Source organism: Halichoerus grypus, chromosome 6, assembly GCF_964656455.1.
Source record: "Halichoerus grypus chromosome 6, mHalGry1.hap1.1, whole genome shotgun sequence".
NCBI lineage: Eukaryota > Metazoa > Chordata > Mammalia > Carnivora > Phocidae > Halichoerus > Halichoerus grypus.
In genome coordinates this window covers 70,071,607-70,091,433 of record NC_135717.1, presented here as the reverse complement: position 1 = coordinate 70,091,433, position 19,827 = coordinate 70,071,607, and the positions used below count along the sequence as shown (strand labels likewise).

Below are 19,827 nucleotides of genomic sequence, written 5' to 3'. Positions count from 1 at the left end.
TTAAAACTCAATAATAGGAAACAAAAAACTTGATTTTAAAAAATAGGCTAAAGACCTGAATAGACACCTCACCAAAGAAGATAAACAGATGTCAGGTAAGTATACGAAAAGATGTTCAACATTATACCTCATTAGGGAATTACGATTAAAACAACAGTAAGGGGCGCCTGGATGGCTCAGTCAGTCAAGCGTCTGACTCTTGATTTCAGTTCAGGTCATGATCTCAGGGTTGTGAGATTGAGCCCAGCGTCGGGCCCAGCACTGTTACAAAACTAAATATACTCTTACCATATGATACAGCAATCATGCTCCTTGGTATTGAAATTTTATGTCCACACAAAACCTGCACACAGATATTTATAGCAACTTTATACATAATTGCCAAAACTTAGAGGCAACCAAGATTGTCCTTCAGTAGGTGAATAGATAAACTGTGGTGTATCCAGACAATGGAATATTATTCAACACTGAAAAGAAATGAGCTATCAAGCCTTTAAAAGATATGGAAGAAACTTAAGTGCGTAATACTAAATGTAAGAGGCCAGTTTAAAAGGCTACAAACTATATGATTCCATGTATATGACATTCTGGAAAAGGCCAAAGTACGGAGTCAGTGAAAAGATTGGTGGTAACGAAGAGCTGGTAGGGAGAGTGGGATGAATAGACAGAGAACAGAGAATATCTAGGGCAGTGAAACTATTCTGTATGATACCATATTGGTGGATACATGTCATTATACACTTGTCAAAACTCAGACTGTGCAACACCAATAATGAACCCTAATGTAAACTATGGACTCTGGATGATAATCTATCAATGTTGGTTTATCAATCATAACAAATGTATCATGGTAGTGCAGGATGTCAAAGCAGAGGCAGTTAGCCTGTGTGGGGACAGGAGTATATGGGAATGCTCTGTACTTTGCACTCCATTTTGCTATGAACCTAAAAATGCTCTAAAAAATAAAGTTTTTTAAAAAAATAAAAGCATAACCTAAGAAAAAACATCAAAACCTAACCCCCTTGCAAACAAATAAAAAAAAAATGACAAAGCATGTCACTGCAAAAAAATCAATGAAACACAAAGGAAGGCAGTAAAAGAGGGATAGCTTCAGACATAAAGAAAACAATTGACAAAATGGCAATATTAAGTCTTTGCCTATCAGTAACTATTTAAATGTGAAAGAATTGAACCCCAATCAAATGACATATATTGGCTGAATGGATAAAAAATTACACACTGTCTACAAGAGACTCACTTTAGATCTAAGGACACATAGGCTGAAAGTGAAAGAGTGGAAAAAAGATAGTCCATGCAAATGGTAACCAAAAGACAGCAGGGGTAGCATGCTTACATGAGACAATATACGATTTAAGTAAAAAACTCACAAGAGACAAAGCACATTATGTAGTGATAAAAGAGTCAATTCACCAGGAAAATATAACAGTTTTTTTAAAGATTTTACTTATTGGGGCACCTGGGTGGTTCAGTCAGTCAAGCGTCTGCCTTCAGCTCAGGTCATGATCCCAGAGTCTTGGGATCAAGCCCCAAGCTGGGCTCCCTGCTCGGTGGGGGATCTGCTTCTCCCTCTCCCTCTGCCTGCTGCCCCCCCTGCTCATGCTCTCTCTCTGTAATAAATATTTATTTGACAGAGAGGAGGAGGGGAAGAGGGAGAAGCAGGCTCCCCATGGAGCAGGGATCCTGACATGGGGCTCAATCCCAGGACTCTGGAATCGTGACCTGAGCCGAAGGCAGATGCCTAACTGACTGAGCCACCCTGGTGCCCCAAGATGTAACAATTTTATATATATATATATATATATATATATATATATATATATATATATATCTCCACCTAACATCAGAGCTCTTAAATATAAGAAGCAAACATTGACAGAATTGAAAGGAGTAACAGACAGCAACACAAAAATAGTAGGAGTTTTCAATATCTCACTTTTATTAATGGATGCAAAAGCCAGGCAGAAGAGAAATAGCAAAACAGAGGACTTGAATGACACTATAAACCAAGTGTAACGAACAGTTATATACTGGATATACACAATCCATCCAACAACAACAGAATACACCTCCTTCTCAAGTGCACATGGAATATTCTCCAGAACAGACTACGTGTTAGGACACAAAAGAAGTCTTAAAAAATTTAAGAAGACTGAAATTGTACAAAGTATGTTTTCTGAATACAAGAGAATAAAACTAGAAATCAATAGCCCAAGGAAAATGGGAAAATTTACAAAGATTTGGAAATTTAACAATACAGTATTTTTTTTTTTTTTAGAGAGAAAGTGAGGGAGCGTGTGAGCAGGGGGGAGGGGCAGAGGGAGAGAGAATCTTAAGCAGGCTCCACACCCAGCATGGAGCCCAATGCAGGGCCCGATCTCACATGACCCTGAGATCATGACCTGAGCTGAAATCAAGAGTCGGATACTTAACCAACTAAGCCACCCAGGCACCCAACACACTCTTAAACAACCAATGGGTCAAAGAAGAAATCACAAGGAAAATTAGAAAATATATAACAGATCTAAAATATGTTTAGTGTTTTCTACTAGGGGTTACAATTTACATCTTTCAGTTATCATAATCTACTGCCAAATAGAATTTCACATAAAGTAAAGAAACTTACAATTTACCTACATTTCTTTCTTCTCAGTCTTTCCACTATTGCAGTTATTCACTGTACATGTAAATATGTAATAAACACCAAAATTTATTAGTACTATGTTTTCTTTAAAGAGTAAAAAATAGTTACTCCCATATTTACCATTGCCTGTGCTCTTCATTCCTTTAACATCCAGATTTCTATCTGGTTTCACTTCCCTCTGCCTGAAGGACTTTCACCTATATTGATGTGTTGGTCAAAGGGTGATGAATTCTTTCAACATTTATATGTCTCCAAATGTCTTTATTTTACCTTAATTGTGAAAGATATTTTTACCAAGTAAAGTATTCTAGGTTGGCTGTTCTTTAATTTCATTACTTTAAGGATATCACTTTACTATTTTCTGGTTTGCATTATTTTCAATGAGATGCTTTTGTACTAAATGTCATTTCTCTTTGTCTGCTTTTAAGATTTTTTTTTCTCTTTAATTAACAGTTTTAAGCAATTTGGTTACAAAGTCTTATAAATTGCATCATGTTTCTTGTTCTTGGGGTTCATTGAGCTACATGGATCTTGTGGGTGTATACTTTTCATCAAATATGGAAAATTTTTGGTCATTATTCTTTTTTTTTTTTTTTTTTTTTTTTTTTTTTTAAAGATTTTATTTATTTGACACAGAGAGAGACAGCAAGAGCAGGAACACAAGCAGGGGGAGTGGGAGAGGGAGAAGCAGGCTTCCCGCCGAGCAGGGAGCCCGATGTGGGACTCGATCCCAGGACCCTGGGATCATGACCTGAGCCGAAGGCAGACGCTTAACGACTGAGCCACCCAGGCGCCCGGTCATTATTCTTTAAATAGTCTTTCTACTTCCACTCACCCATTCCACATTCTCTCCCTCTGGGACTCTAATCACACATATATTAGGTGGCTTGATGTTGTCTCATAGCTCACTGAACTATGTTCATTTTCATATCCAATCTTTCTTCTCTCTGTTTTTCATCTTGGATAGGTTTTGCTGCTTTGTCTTTAAATTCACTAATCTTTTCTTCTGTGGTATCTGATCTGCTGCTAATCCCATTCTTTTTAAATTTTTTTATTTTCCGCATTTAGAAGTTTATGTGGGTTATATCTTCTATATAGCTTTTCGCCATGCTTCTTTAACACATGGAGAATATTTATAATAACTGTGTTTTTATTTTTTATTTTTTTTAAGATTTTATTTATTTATTTGACAGAGAGAGACACAGCGAGAGCAGGAACACAAGCAGGGGGAGTTGGAGGAGGGAAGCAGGCTTCCTGCGGAGCAGGGAGCCCGATGCGGGGCTCGATCCCAGGAGCCTGGGATCATGACCTGAGCTGAAGGCAGACGCTTATCGACTGAGCCACCCAGGCGCCCCAATAACTGTGTTTTTAAACATATTTTAAAAAAAATAGGGCCTGAACTCACGACCCTGATATCAAGACCTGAGCTAAGATCAAGAGTCAGACACTTAACCAACTGAGATACCCAGGTGCCCCTATAATAACTATCTTAATGTCCTTGTCTCCCAATTTTATCATATGTTCCATAGGTGGGTCTGCTTCTATTGATTGATTTTTCCTCTTACTATGGCTTGTATTTCCCTGTTTCTTTTTATTCTATAATTTTGTTTATATGCCAGACTGTGAATTTTACATCGTTAGGTGCTGGATTTTTTTTTTTTTTTTTTAATTCCTATAAATATCTTGTGAGCTTTGCCCTGGGATGCAATCAAGTAACTTGAAAACCGATTCTGTCAAGGCTTACTTTTACACTTTGGGAGGCAGAACGAAAACAGCCTTTACTCTAAAGCTAATTTGGCCCTTTTCCTGAATTAATGTCTAATAATGTCTATTTAATGTCTAATAATTATGAGGTTTTCATTCCATTTAATGTCTAATAATCATGAGGTTTTCCTTCTGGCTGGTGGGAACAATAACCATTCCCAGCCCTGTTTGATCTCTGAGGATCTGCCTCTTCCCTTCTGGTAGTCCTTTCGCTAGCCTCAGGTAGTTTCCTCACAGGTATGTACTGATCAAAACTCAACTGGAGACCTGAGGGGAATGCTCTGCAGTTCCCTGTGGCTCTCTTTCTATACAGTTCTTTCCTCTCCAGTATTCCACCACGCAAATTCTAACCACCTTCACCTCAATTCTGTCATTTCCAACTCTGTTTCCTCAACTTAGGCTCTGCTTGGGTTTCCCCATCTTTGAGCTATAGTCTGGAAACTGTAGACAGTAAGCTGGGACAATGGTAGTGCTCACCTCATTTGTTTTCCTTTTCCTAGGGGGAACACTGTCCTCAGCTTTCTGTTATCCAATGTCAGTGAACCAATGTCTCATACGCTTTGTCCAATTTCTTATTTAAGGTAGGAAGGTAAATCCAATTCCTGTTCCATTAAAGTTGGAAGAAATAACCACTTGATGGTTTTGGTTCTATTAAATGACTTTACTTATAGTCTGAGATCTAGTAATAAGAGAAATAGGCCTAATAATGAGAGTAAAACACTCAGTCAAATATCCACTGTGTATCAGTGACATTTTGTATCATGTGCTACAAAGAAGCATTCCCCCCCTTTAAGATTTTTTAAAAGACTATTCTCCTCAGTTTGGGTTTTTTTTCTCTCCCAATTTTTGATTTTGAAAAATGTGAAGGCTTTGGAGAATTTGAAAAAATTGAACAATGAAAATCCATAGCTCTTCATCTAGATTGACAAATTAATATTTTACTATGTATGCTTTATCTCTATATATTTTTCAATCGATTGAAAGTAAGTTTCACACCTAAATATTTATCCTTCATCTTCCAAGGAAAGGATATTCTCTTACATAACCACAATAGCATTATTCTACCTAAGAAATTTAATAGTGATACAAGAATACTAGCTAATACATAGCCCATATTCAAATTTCTTTAATTATCCTTTTCTCTTTCCAGAATAACAATCCAATCAAGAATTACTCACTGCATTTGGTAATTGTGTGTCATTAATCTCTTTTTATCTGAAACAATCCCCCTGCTATCTTTTGTTGTTTATAATGTTGACATTTTTTGAGGAGCTCAGGCCTGCTTTCTTGTTTAATTTAGATTTTTAAAAATTGTGATAGTGTTAGTAAATTTTATGACAATTTGGGAAAGAGAAACTCCTCATTATTTTAGAATTATATTCATCCTGTTACTTTGAAGACTACGCTAAATTTTGAATATGAATAAATCTCATTTTAAGAACTAATATACTTCAAAATTGCTTAATGACTCAAGTGTGCTATTATAGAACTTAGAAGTAGAAAATATCTAATACTGCATTCCTCCCTGGCAAAGGGAAAGGCAATTGAGACATGTTAGCTTTGTTTTGTCATTTTTGTTTTATAGTACTAGGGTTAAAAATGTGGCCCAACTTTTTCACAAGCCCTATTCTTGTCTGATATAGAAAGTCAGATCTTTCATGTATTCAGCAGCTGAACTTATTGTATACTCCCCCGAAGTGAAATGGAATAGGAAAATGCTTGCTGTTTTAGAACCCCAGAATATGCATGAGAGAAACAAATGCATATTTTCCCCGATGAACACGACTTCACTTTACTTCCGGACATTTCAAAACTACCATCTGGTTGTCCGCCCTGTTTTTCCACCAGATGGCAATAATCCATAATGGGTGAGCAGGACGAATGGAATGTACACAAGGGCGTGAGCATTAAAGGCTATGAGCTTGCGATGTGGTAATGTAGGAAAAATGATGAGTCCCAGGAGAAGAGGATAAATAATGGGTTGCTAAATCTGGCATGCTAAAGGCTAACAACAGCCATCATAAAAGGAATCACATCATTCATCTTTATTCGTGTAAAATTTAAGAATACAATGAGCTGTACCATTGTTACATTTTTGTTTGTTTTCAGAATCATATAGGAAAGACAAGCTAATAGAGTGGAGAAGTTGTTGGTAGAGTTTATCAAATTCAGCACCAAAAAGACACTGTATATTCCTAACAGAAGTCACAAATTCAGGGATGCCCGGCGGGCTCCATCAGTAGAGCATGTGACTCTTGATCTTGGGATTGTGAGTTTGAGCCCCACATTGGGTAGAGAGTTTACTTAAAAAAATAAATAAAAAATTAACTTCATTAAAAAAGGTCACAAATTCAGGGTATTTTAAGAAGAGGACAGGAGAAAGGAATCTTTAGGAACTGCTCTTGAAACCTGGAGGCCATTTCTCTTCCCTTCCCCCATGACTTGAAGAGGAAGAGGAATCCTGCTGACATTTCTTTTTTTTTTTTTTTAACATTTCAGTCTTTCTTTTCTTTCTTTCTTTCTTTTTTTTTTTTTTTTTAAAGATTTTATTTATCCATTTGACAGGGAGAGAGAGAGAGCACAAGCAGGGGAAGTGGCAGAGGGAGAGGGAGAAGCAGGCTCCCCGCTGAGCAGGAAGCCCGACGTGAGGCTTGATCCCAGGACCCCGAGATCATGACCTGAGCGGAAGGGAGACGCTCAACTGACTGAGCCACCAGGCAACCAGTTGCTGACATTTATTCACTGGTCTTTCAGAATCTGTTTAATTGAGCATACCTATTTGTTTTTGATTTTAGGTGGTATCATACAAATCCAACCTAATGCTACACTATCTCATGCAAATAATCCCCAGTGTGCTATAGTGCAAAATTCCTGTACAGCTCTATACCTTGGCAGGTTACATGGGAAAGGATTTTCTGTCACTGGGTATCTGTCATTTTCACCTCTGTGTGAGTATTTTTTTTTTCTAAGTACTCACTATTCCTGTGATAAAAGCCAGGCTGTTCTTTTTGAAGACTAAATAGTACTAACTTTTATCATTGTTTTTACCATTTTCCTTTCTTCTGTTTTGAAAAATAATACGGTCACCCAAATTTTAAAAAGAAGCTCCAGCTTATGAGATAAAGGTTAGAATTTTAAATAGAGTTCAAAAGAAACTGGAAAGAATCTAAATGAAGTTGTTTATTAGAGCATAATCATACAAAACTTCTAAGGAAACTGCTAGGAACATTTTTTTCTTGTTGTTTTGGTAAATAGATCAATTATCTAATGTAGGTAAAGTATAAGGGAAAAGAAAAAGACAACAGTGAGAAGAGATGTAATCCAGGGAATTCAGTTTTTCGTTTAGACAATGTTTTTATAAAGGGAGCTATAATAAAAAATATTAAGCTTTTATCCTTTTTTAAATACGTTTTGTCTTCATTATAAGTGATCAATAGAAAAATATTGAAATGCAGAAAAGAGTTACCAATCTGAAGACAACTGCTATTAACATTTTAGTGTATTCTCTTCCATAGTTTTTGTCTAGAAATAAGTTTCCTTTTATCTTTTGAACACGTTTGTTTGTTTTCATGATTGTTTCCTGCTTTTTATGAACTGATTTCTTACATTGCATGGTAAAATATGTATTTTCCTATGTGATTAGAAACACTTACTAATTTCAATTGCTTCATAATATTTTGGTAAGGATGAGCCATACTTTAATTAACCTATTATTGCACATTTATTTAGCTTCTCCTTTTTGGTTTAACAAATGGCACAGTGATGAACACGTTGGTGTACACAAAATACTGTCCACATTTAGACTTTCTTAGAATGGCTTCCCAAGAGTGAAATCACTAGTTCACAAGCATAAAATATTTTAATGCTTTAATTTTGATTTCGATTGCTGCCAATTTTCTTTTTAATAGAGCTAAGTCGGTTTACACTGCTAATAGCAATGTGCAAAATGCAGCTTTCATGTTGATGCCAGTGCTGAGTAGTCTCATAAAAAACAAGCAACTGAACAGTTTGCTAAATGGCCTCTTACTAGTGCTTTAATTTGCATATCCTTGATTACTAGTGAGATGGAACCTAGTCCCACTGTTTGTTAAACAGTTGAATTTCCTCTTTTATGAATTGTTTACTTATGCCCTTTGTCTGTTCATCTCTTGGGGTCTTTGTAATCCCCATTTACAAAGAGAACTAACAAGCCCGGTCCAGAGAAAGGCCTTCTGTATGCCACGCTGTGAATTCCTCCCCTTTCAAGTCTTGTCAGAGGCGGCACTGGAACAGCAACGTGAGGGGAAACCAGGGAGGGCAGGAAAGATCAGTGGTATATTTCCCTCTGCTGTACAAATGAAATAAAAGATCATGTTGCCGTGGGGAAACGGCTCTGTTCCTTTACTTAACCCAGGGCTCAACTTGAAAACTGCATTCTACTAAGTTTTGACCACTTTTCAATGTCACGTTCTGTATTATATAACACCAGAAATACACATCAGTATGAGTCACTGTGGGGCCATGGTGGTTCCGCAAATGTTGCCATTCCAGGGTCATCTTTTAAACTGATTTAATTAGATATAATTTAATTTAATTTAATTTAATTTAACGTGGAGTCTCATCCTTGATTCTCTAGCCACTTCCTGAGAGCTAGATGTATGTATAATTTTTCCATGTATAATTTTTCTTATATGGATACAATTGGAGCAAGTACAGAAAGGGGCATAAATGTGGAGTCCTGGCTCTGAAGTGATGCTGAACTATTCTCTGCACAGGTGACTATCCAGACCCAGGCTCAGAGAACATTCCTCCTACAGGCAGTAACGGGGCTCTCTCTAATGCTGATAGGGACTCGAAACTCCCTCAATTCCCAATCTGAAATATGCAGGTAATCATAGTTCCTCCTCTTATCCAACGGATATTTTAAAGATTACATTATAAGAGAAAAATCTTTGAGGTTGAAAGGACTAACATTAAGTATTATTACATTGTAGTAAATGTTATTTTTAAACATAAGTCAAGACTCAAAAATGATCTCCTTTGTCAAATATCCTGAGGTCAATAAAGAGAATTAAAGACTGTAGAATCATCAGAGCTAACTCTCTTGTTTGACAGAAGAAACTGAGGCTCTGAGAGGTCTCATCCAAGATGATGACACTTGTATAGGGTGACGCTGCTAAAGCATGCTAGTCCTGAGTTCCCTCAAGACATCTGTCTACTGCCTCCCTCCCCTCATCAGTGGGTAGAAACTTACTAAGGACCACTGAGTAAAAAACTCAATTTTATTTCCTGATCATCTTTAACAGGAACTGTTTCCAGCTCCCTCTTTATTCTGAGAGTTAAATTTCTGTTCACAGTAAAAATAATTATTTCAGGGGCGCCTGGCTGGCTCAGTTGGTAGAGCATGCAACTCTGGATCTCAGGGTTGTGAGTTCCTGCCCCACGTTGGGTGTAGAGCCTACTTAAAAGAAAATAATTACTTCAAATAGGCTAAAATATGTATGTAAAGTTTTCTCACAAAAGAATGTGAGTTTATGTAAACATAAAATATTATATGTCTAAAAGCTTAAGAAATAAGCCTCAAAGAGCAGGTTTTAATCAAACTGAAGCATCTTTTTAAACGTACACTTGCAATGCAACACCATCCTCTATCAGCTGGGGCAGAGCTGCAAACACAGGACAAAGGTCACCGAAATGAAGTGGAACCAGTTGGACAGAGAGCCTGCAATCTGGTTTCAACTGTTTGATTAATATCAGAAGAAACAAATTTGTTACACTAAGGAAGAGGGTTCTGGAATCTTTGTGATTCATGAGTATATGCCCCTCTTTTCAGAGATAAGTGAATGTGTGAACTCTCTGTGGCATTAATGTGGATTGCGATAAGGAAATTGAACATCAATACATCAGAGAATCCTCTTCCTCAAAGATGGGGAAAACAGACAGCAAGTTGATTTATTTGTGGGAAGCTAAGGGGAATCATATTAGCAGATACTTTCAAATGATCAAGAATTCAAACATGTAATCATAAGCGGTGCCTGTGAAGCCACACACTTAGATGGAGAGAGGAGACACACTGTCAAATCAAGAGAGAGAATCTCTTTTCCCCCCCCAATTTCTTTAACTATTAAAGAACTTTTACTTTCTTTTATATATTTTCCCCCAACCCAAGTAGGATTTAATAGATATTTAGATATACAAGAATCTCTCCTCTTTCATCCTGTGCATACATATAAACACACACACGTGAAATGGTATGAGTTAATCAAACAGAAAAAAAGACCAGAAAGAAAGTTCTACGTGGCAAGAACTTTTTTGATGCTTTTTCAGAGTAGCCATATTTATTTATTTATTTATTTATTTATTTAAAGATGTTATTTATTCCCAGGACCCCGGGATCATGACGGGGCATCCCTAAGTGGTAAAGGATTTACTTTAACCGTAAGAATAAAAGTAAGTAAATAATATGGCTACTTTGGGATGCCTGGGTGGCTCAGTCGGTTAAGTGTCTGCCTTTGGCTCAGGTCATGATCCTGGGGTCCTGGGATCGAGTTCTGCATCACTTGCTCAGCAGGAAGCCTGCTTCTCCCTCTGCCTGCAGCTTCCCTTGCTTGTGCTCTTTCTCTCTCTCTCTGACAAATGAATAAATAACATCTTTAAAAAAATCTTTTACCACTTAGCATTCTGCGGATAACTGATGTTTCAGATCATTAAATAGTTCATTCTGATTTCACAGATCTCACAGAATACACAAACATAGGAGCTTTATTTACCACAACTATGGATTTGAATTCAGTAGTCCTGACAATTTGAGATTCTGTGATGGCATACCAGGAAATGAAGACAAAAACTATCTCATTTTAACCATTGAATTCAATCTCTTTTCTCACTTTTTTTTTTTTAAAGATTTATTTATTTATTTTAGAGAGAGAGAGTGTGTGAGTGGGGGGGGAGGGGCAGAGGGAGAGAGAATCTCAAACAGACTCCACACTGAGCGTGGAGCCCAACAGCGGGTTTGACCCTACAACCCTGAGATCACGACCCTGAGATCATGATCTGAGCTGAAACCAAGAGTTGGACACTTAACCCACCGTGCCACCCAGGCGCCCCTCTTTTCTCACTTTCAAACAAAACTGGTGAGGCAGCAAAAAGAACTGTTTCACTTTCTCACTGACCCCGCACCCAAAAGAAAGTGAAGAATATGTTTTGAATTGCCTGAAAACAAAAGGAAGAGAAATAAAGGCTGCACATTAGCACAAAGTGAAAATCTGTCTCAAAATCCATGAACATAAACTTTACAAGAATATTTAAGGAAACCAGTACCTTGCTCTTGTGGAAACTGTCACAGTTCATGTAGCGGCTGCATTTTCTATTGCCTACACTGAGTGAGAACATTGGTATTTTCCTGACTCACAAGGACAAGAGTGTGCTGCCTGCTGAATCACCCTCCTCACTTCCCAGGGTGCCTGAGTGTTCCAAGACACTAATGAAGGATTAAATTGTGGTTGCCACGACAGTTACCTAAATGCTGTCATGATAATATCAACAGATGTAGTGCAGTGTTCCCTGAAAGTTGAATATTTTCCCCTTCCAAAACTTCAATAATTTTAATCATTGAAGTTCTTTAATAACTATGCAAAGTTGATCTAAAGAATTAGTAAAATCCTTTTTTTTTTAAAGATTTTATTTATTTATTTGTCGGAGAGAGAGAAAGGGAGAGAGAGAGAGTGTACAAGCAGGGGGAGTGGCAAGCAGAAGGAGAAGCAGGCTCCCCACCGAGCAAGGAGCCTGATGCGGGACTCCATCCCAGGATCTTGGGATCATGACCTGAGCCAAAGGCAGACGCCCAGTCTACTGAGCCACCCAGGCATCCCAGTAAAATCTTTTTCTTATCTAGATAGGTTGCTATATTAAGATACAACTCATCTCTTTACTTAAAATGTATTTCTCCTGGGGCGCCTGTGTGGCTCAATTGGTTAAGCGTCTGACTCTTGGTTTCTGCTCAGGTCACCATCTCAGGGTTGTGGGACCTAGCCCTCCTTGGGGCTCCTGGCTCAACGGGGAGTGTGCTTGAGATTCTCTCCCTCTTACCCTCCCCCCACTCATGCTTGTGTGCTCTCTCTCTCTCTCAAATAAATAAATCTTTAAAAATAAAATGTATTTCTCCTAGTGAATGGTGATTGACAAATGATGCTGCCTATTGTATTCTTAGAAATTGAAATGAATATCACAAAGTAGAAATAAAAAAGTTTTATCAATTTTCTTAAAGTCTAGGAACTCAAATTTATGAAAACAAATCTGAATACCTTAAGCATTAGCCAGCATCTTGTGGTAACGGGCTGTTTTTTCTGTGTGCCAGTGTTTTATGTAAACCATATCATGTAAGAACCTGCCTGTGGAGGGTTTGTATTTGGTAGGCAGATGTTCTGTCCCTCCTTCCCTCCATTCCAATGATTAAACCATCAATAAGAACAGAGAAGCAGGAGTAGAGGTTCCTATTTTTATTTTAAAGATCTTACTTTTTGGGAGGTTTACAATATCTTTTAGGATTACCATGAAGCCCCAATTACTGGGAGGACTTAGAGTCATTAAAATGAACATCAGAAAAAATTCAATGACCCTGAGGGTTCTTGAAATGCCTTTACTAAATGTTTCAAAACTGGGCTTGAGTATTTGCTGCTTCTGGTAGAGTGTTTTTCTCCTTTCATTTCATCTGCCCTCAGGGTGTTGGTTATTATTATTATTTTCTTTTTTTTGCCAAGGTGTCCCTTGGAATCCTTTTAATTTCAGTGGCACAAAAAATTATCAAAATTATCAAAGGCTAAACCACTCCTGATTAGGAACACGGTCAATCAAATGTGTCAGGCAGGGACGTATCAGGAAAAGGTGCACTTAAATGAATGTAGTGGAAGCAAATTTAATGATGGGACTATTCACAGAGGTGTGGGTAGGGTTAAAGGAGCCAACAAGAGGGTGGGGAGGCACTCAGAGAATAGTATAGCCAGGAGTCATTCCCACCATCCTGACCTCTAGGTGTGACAGGAAAGACCAGTCCATGTTCCCAGACCTGGAGAGAGCAGAAACCATGAGAGAAGAGCTGCCTAAAGGGAGCCGCTTTCGTGGAGGTGAGCAGCTACCTTACTCCCAGAACATCGGCAAGACAGGGAATGGGGTGGTGGGATAAACACCAGACCGTCCTCTCTTTCCACCTTCTATCTTTTGTCAGTGCTTCCCAACCCAACCAACAGGGCAAGGGAGCCTGGTTTGGATACAATTCCAAGGGATTGGTCTCCAGGGCATAAAGCAGGACAGAGAAGGGTGGAGAATGAATCTGGGGATAGTGGTTAAGCTATCTGATTTATAGCTGATTTGACTTAGAGTTTTATAGTCATAGCATCACATTTGGATTGATTCTGGAAAATGATAAGGTTATACTTTATGTAGCAATAGAGATGACAACATGCATTTTAGTGTTCTAATATTTTTAACATAATTCTGGCCACACAAAAGCAAATGTTTCTTTTTTTTTTTTTTTTTTTTAATTTATTTATTTGACAGAGCGAGAGAGGGAACACAAGCGGGGGGAGTGGAAGAGGGAGAAGCAAGCTTCCCGCGGAGCAGGGAGCCCGATGCGGGCCTCGATCCCAGGACCCCGGGATCATGACCTGAGCCGAAGGCAGACGCTTAACGACTGAGCCACCCAGGCGCCCCAAAAGCAAATGTTTCTTCCTAAGTGTGGAACAGAGAAAATTCTCCAGGATTAACTCCTCAAACCAATATTATACACAATTATAAGAGTGAATTGGTAGTCCGTACACTGCAAGCAATGCAAATTTCACATGCTCACCTGAAAGTAGCATAGGCCCCTGCTACCATGGAGGTGGAGGTTCATCCAGCATCTTTAGGAAAATAGGATTATGATGGCTGGTTCCATCTTGCACATATCTTTAGAAAATCTTACAAACTCAATTTGTATTTGATCTTAGGGCTGCTATCAGTTTTATTTGAAAATAGAAGAGACGTTATTCTTGCTCCGCTCCCAGAATTTCCCTGGTAGGGTTAACCTCCAACTGCCCATCACAGGCATCCTTTACTAATTGCCCTCTTCCCTATCTCCTTCCTTCACTCTCATGTTTCCTCTATCATCTCCCAAATAAACTTTCTGCACTTTAATCCTTGCCTCAAGGTCAGCTTCTGGAGGAACCCAAACTAAGAAAGAAGTATATTGTCTTTTCTAAAAGATTTTATTTATTTATTTATTTATTTATTTGAGGGAGAGAGAGGAAGAGAGAGAGAGAGAGTGCAAGTGGGAGATGAGTGGGGGGGCCAGGGGGGAGAGGGAAAGAATCCCAAGCAGACTCGTCGCTGAGCGGGGAGCCTGATGCGGGGCTCTGGGCTCAGTCTCGGGACCCATGAGATCACGACCTGAGCCGAAACCAAGAGTCAGGCACTTAACTGACTGAGCTAACCCAGGCATCCCAGAAAGAAGTCTATTTTCATCCCTTGCCTGTATAAACCTGTAAAGATCTATCTTCAACTACTTAATAAATTACTCTTTCACGAAGTGTTGAAAAACTCCACAGAACTTCAAGTTTATCATTTGCTGACCACCTACCAAATGGCAGGTTTGGGGTAGGTGCTTTTATCTTATTTAATCCTCCTGCCCAAGCATATGGATTTTAGTAATGTGATTTGTTTGTGTGTTTTATCTACCGTACCAAATTATATAAATGTACATAAAGTTTTATCTACAAATTTAGTTATCGCCAGATACTTGGTCGAACCACCAGTACAATGTTGAGTAGGAGTGGTGAAAGCAGACATCTTTGCCTTGTTCCCAAAGTTAGGGAAGTGTCTTCATTTTTAAATCAAGAAATATTATTTCTATTTTAGCTGTGTTTTACATTGAAACATTGTACTACTGCTTACTTGTGACAAGTACCAAAGGTTTTTCATGTGGTGTAAACAGACTTAAATAATGAGTTATTGATCATCGATTTGTATTAATTTTAGAGTTTTTTCTTAGTGCCTATATCTGAGTTATATATAAAGCTTAAATGAGTTCATATTTAATTTAAAGGATATAAGAGAAGAAAGTAAAATATATCTTTAATTGTTGATTAAAAATAAATTAACATTAAAATTAAAATATATCTTTAATTATTGATTGGCTGGTTACATAGTTTAATTTTTAAAACCCGTTACTAATTTTCTAGTGTCAGGCAGCCCTGGCTATACAATTTTGGAAAAATTTCCAGGTGTCATTTCGTCCTTCAGTCCTAATTATTTATGCTTGCATTTGTCTTTAACAAGAGTATAAAAACACTGATCATGTAAATATGTTGTGAAAACTGAGATTTCACAAGAAAATATTTACAAAGCCTTTAAAATCCTTAAGGAGATGGTGTTATGTAAATTTGAATGCTACTGTAGTCTATGATTATAATTCCCTTAGAAATTTCTGGAAATTAAGCCTAGAAATAAATAAAATAAAATGCTGAAACATAGACAAAATAAGTTCCAGGGCTTCTGAGTGACCTATTGAAAATAGGAGGCAGTTGACATTACGGCGAGTTAACAGATAGACATAGAAACACATGCCTTCAGTGTTTTATCCCAAATATATTTTTCTTGACCTCAACTAGGAGTGAACAAAAGGTCCATGAAATTCTAGTTTTATTACTTAAATCAGAGGATCCAAGTCATTAAAACTTGTTCAAGTCAGGCTCTACTTCAAGAAAAATAAAGTACTTTAGAAAATGTACATATATTTGACATTGTGTATACCAAGCTTCAAACTAAGTGCAGGACCTGGATCTTAAATTATTTCAGACAGGACTAGTTATTATTCAATCGGAACTTAACAAAAATTAAGAAATTAACTGGATTTTTAAAAAGTTTACCTGATGTATGTACTAGTTTACCTGATATACTTCTTCTGATCAGGTAAACTTTGATAAAATAGGTGAAGCCTGAATGTTTTAATAACAAAATAAAGATACCAGAAAAAAATTAAACATTTTATTTAACTTTTTGAATAGATAAAGCACTCTCATGGCTTGAATATCAAAAACTTTAGATATGAATACAATGAAGGGTCTTTCCCATGACTTCCATCCACAGATTTCTTATGCCTCAACAGTTTGTCCTAGTTTAATGCATATACAAGCCAATATATTATTCTGCAACATTTTCTCCTTTAACAAAAAATTCTGGAGATTGTAATATTAAAACATAAAGATCTGTGTCTTCTTTTGTTAACAGCCACATTTGAATGTATGGATTTATCATAATTTAACTAGTGGTCCTGAGGATGGGTATTTAGGTTATTTCCAATCATTTGCTATTCTCAACAATACTATAAGAAATACCTTCTCATTTCTCATGTGTGGAAATACATCTGCAGGATAAATCCCTAGAAGTAAATTCAGAATATGTATGCATTTGTAATTTTGATAGGTCCTGCCAAATTTCTGTTCCTCTAGAGCCTAGCCAAAGCAGGGATGCCAAACATAATTTTATGCCTTTTCATTTAGAAATACACAATGAAAAGTGGGTTACCTATTAAAGAATTAGAAAGCAGGGCATATCCAGCAATTTACAGGGTATGTTTTCACTCAAAAATACATTCAAGGGAAATTTATTGTGCTTTTAGGCGCTTTGGAGACACATACATACATACATACACACAAATCAAACTCAAACCTCTGCCTTTGTGGAGCTTACATCTGAATTCTACATTTTGGAACTCTATGCTACCTCATTAGAAGCCAGTTAAATGTCAATATCCTGAAAATGATCTGTTAAGATCCTGAGCACAGGCGCCAGACATATGCTACTGGTGTTATTTAAAAACTAACTAGAGGCAGTGTTGCAAATGATTTCATAGCTCTCCATCAGGTCCTTTTCAAACAACACACTTGGGTGAGAGCTCTTTTTACCTGACTCCATCTGCTGTTGGTAGTGATCAGCATACTGTGGGCATTGTGGTATCATCTGAGATTATGTTGTGAAATAGGAAGTAGAGTTACAGGCAGATCAGCAAGTATATGCAAACTGTTCAGTTCTATCTCTTGCTGAAACCAAGGGTGCCCAGTTCAGGTTTGGGGAGTAGGGAAGATAAAGTTATCAGCACATTCCCGTCACGGCACAGTTTACTTTTCACAGTCGTTCCTTGTTTTGGTTCTAGAAAGAGATCACGAGAAATTCTATGGCAAATTGTTTCAGAAGCATACAGCAGCAATACTCCGTATGCTGAACAAGGGCATAGAAAAGGGAACATGTTAGAAAGTGAGGAAGACAGAAAAAACCATCAGTGCCAAGGGAAGGGTGGTAGCAAGTGCAATGGTAGAGACAGTATGGTCTCCGGCTTTTTTTTTTTTTTTTAAAGTATCTTTCCTTTCTAAAAGGAAAATATTTTAAACTTTAGCGCCGCTCCCCCCTCCCATTAGATTTAATTTAATTAGTAAGAAGGTGGAAAACTAGAGCTCTTAAAATCTTGCCAATATCCCAGGGGTTCTTTGCAGCCATTAAAAAACAACAGGGAGTTCAGCTATGAGAAGGATACCAGACAATGGGGGCATCTTTAAGTATGAGGTGAAGAACAGAAAGGGGCCAATTCCAGAGAGTAGCTCCCCAACCATACCCTGCCTTTTTATTTTTTTTATTTTTATTTTTTTAAAATTCTGGTATCATTAAAATTTCATCCGGCACCATAATAGACAGACTCAGCAACTGGTTACTGAATGACTGGTTTCTTATGACCTAATACTTATGAGTTAGTTTTCCTCACAGTCATTAAATTTAGGGCTAGAAGGAGGAGGAGCTTTTTAGTTCGGTCAACACACTCCTTTGACAGCTAAGGTCGAGAAGTGACAAAGGCAGAAGCTAGGTATCTTTTCCAGATTCCCAGTCCAGTACCACTGCTGCCATAGGATCACCCTCACATGAGAAACCTTTAATGCCCCTGACTTCTGGATTCTGTGCTGCCAAACTGCAAACGCTGCAGACTGTGATGACTTTGGCCAATGACACTGTGGCCCTGGGGCTTACACACAGCAGGCCCCGTGGGCAGCTTAATGAGTGGTTATGCTGCTTTGGAGCAGCAAGATCATGGAGCGCCTGCTCCTGGGTCCCCAGGGCCTTCGTCAGCCCTGAGTGTGCACAGCTGGTGAAGAAATCTGCCCTGGTGGCCCCGGCGCAGGACAGCTCGGCATGGCCCCAGTAAATGGACTCAGAGTCTCCAGAGTTCCATTTCGTCCCCTTGAAGTGGCGTGTGGCACTTTTTCCGAGTCTCCCCGCGGGATTTCCGGGGCCGTGAACGACTGACCTACGTCTGGCAGTAGCTCCCAGCAGGCCAGTGGGCCAAGAAAAGGAAAGGGCAAGGCCCACCGCCCCTCTTTCCCTGGGCTCCATTCCTGCCACCCTACTGCTCGGTCCGTTTCCTGTTCGCCCTTCCCTCGTTTTCTCCCCAGCGTTTTCTCTCCACGTTTCCCACTTCATGTTTACAAACTGCTTACGCCCACTTGGCGGGCAGCAACCTCGCAAGCCCGAGTCCCTCATCCAGTCCCTCCGCCTCCCCCCGCCCCGCCCTTCTCCCGGATCCACCTCCGCCGATTCACCCCGCGCCCGCCCGGGTCATCACGTGAGCCTCGTCCCGCCCCCTACCGTCACGTGAGCCGCCAGCCCCGCCCCGCCCCCGCGCCGGCGCGCTCCGACGTGCCCTGGAACTTACCCTCCCTCGGAGACCAGCCTGCGGGGACGGGCCGGCCGCGGCCACCGCGGTGTGAGCGCCCTTCAGGCTCGCCTCGGCGTCCCGCAGACCCCGTGCTAGTACAAGAGGGAGCTGCCTCCTGCGAGGCCGCCGTGCTTTCGGTAAGGTGGCGGGACGCGGGCCCCCGTGGACCGAGGGCAGGTTGGTGAGGTGCTGCACAAAGGCGTCCGCGGCCGGGGCTGTGCCCGCCGAGGGCGGTGGAGTTAGGGGGAGGTGTGTGCGGGAGGCGCGTCGGCGCCGAGGTACGCGCGAGGTGCGGCGCGGGAGGGGTCGGGGCGCGGGGTGCAGGGTGGGCGCGGGGGGAAGGGGAGCCTTTGCCAGCCCATTGGCTGACGTGGGCGAGAGGGTTTAAATGGCTCGAAGTTGTGGCTCCTCTGCCCCCCGGGTTTCCTGACTTCCTGTGTGAGGGCAGCGCCCGCCCGCCCCGCCCCTAGGAAGGAGGGCGTCGGTGTGTGTGTGTGTGTGTGAAAGGCAGGCAGGCTGGTGCCGCCCTCTTTCCTCGCCTTCTGCAGCTGCGTGTGCCCGCTCTCTGACTGATGTGGGGTGTGCAAACCTCCGCCCCCCCCCCCAGGGAGCCCACCTGGGGCCTCCCCTCGAGCACTGCTGACCTTAAACTGGTGCTTTCGTCTCTGCAGTCTTTCGAGGTGCCCCG

The 19,827-nt window shown here is 39.8% G+C and overlaps 1 protein-coding gene and 1 long non-coding RNA gene across 10 annotated transcripts in view; one reads left to right on the top strand and one right to left on the bottom strand.

Moving 5' to 3' along the window:
* The window catches only part of LOC118540455 (uncharacterized), a 35,429-nt gene extending 16,157 nt beyond the window's left edge, over window positions 1-19,272 (bottom strand). Inside the window, exon 1 of the long non-coding RNA XR_013449040.1 lies at window positions 19,137-19,272. This is a non-coding gene — a long non-coding RNA (uncharacterized LOC118540455). The remainder of the gene's footprint in view (window positions 1-19,136) is intronic.
* The window catches only part of ARHGAP12 (Rho GTPase activating protein 12), a 124,806-nt gene continuing 124,120 nt past the window's right edge, over window positions 19,142-19,827 (top strand). For 7 of the 9 annotated variants that reach the window (XM_078075343.1, XM_036099601.2, XM_078075342.1 and 4 more), the window contains exon 1: window positions 19,142-19,276. The gene's annotated coding sequence lies outside the window, so the exon portion shown is untranslated. The remainder of the gene's footprint in view (window positions 19,277-19,827) is intronic. The other 2 variants (XM_078075340.1, XM_078075339.1) reach the window with 1 other exon arrangement.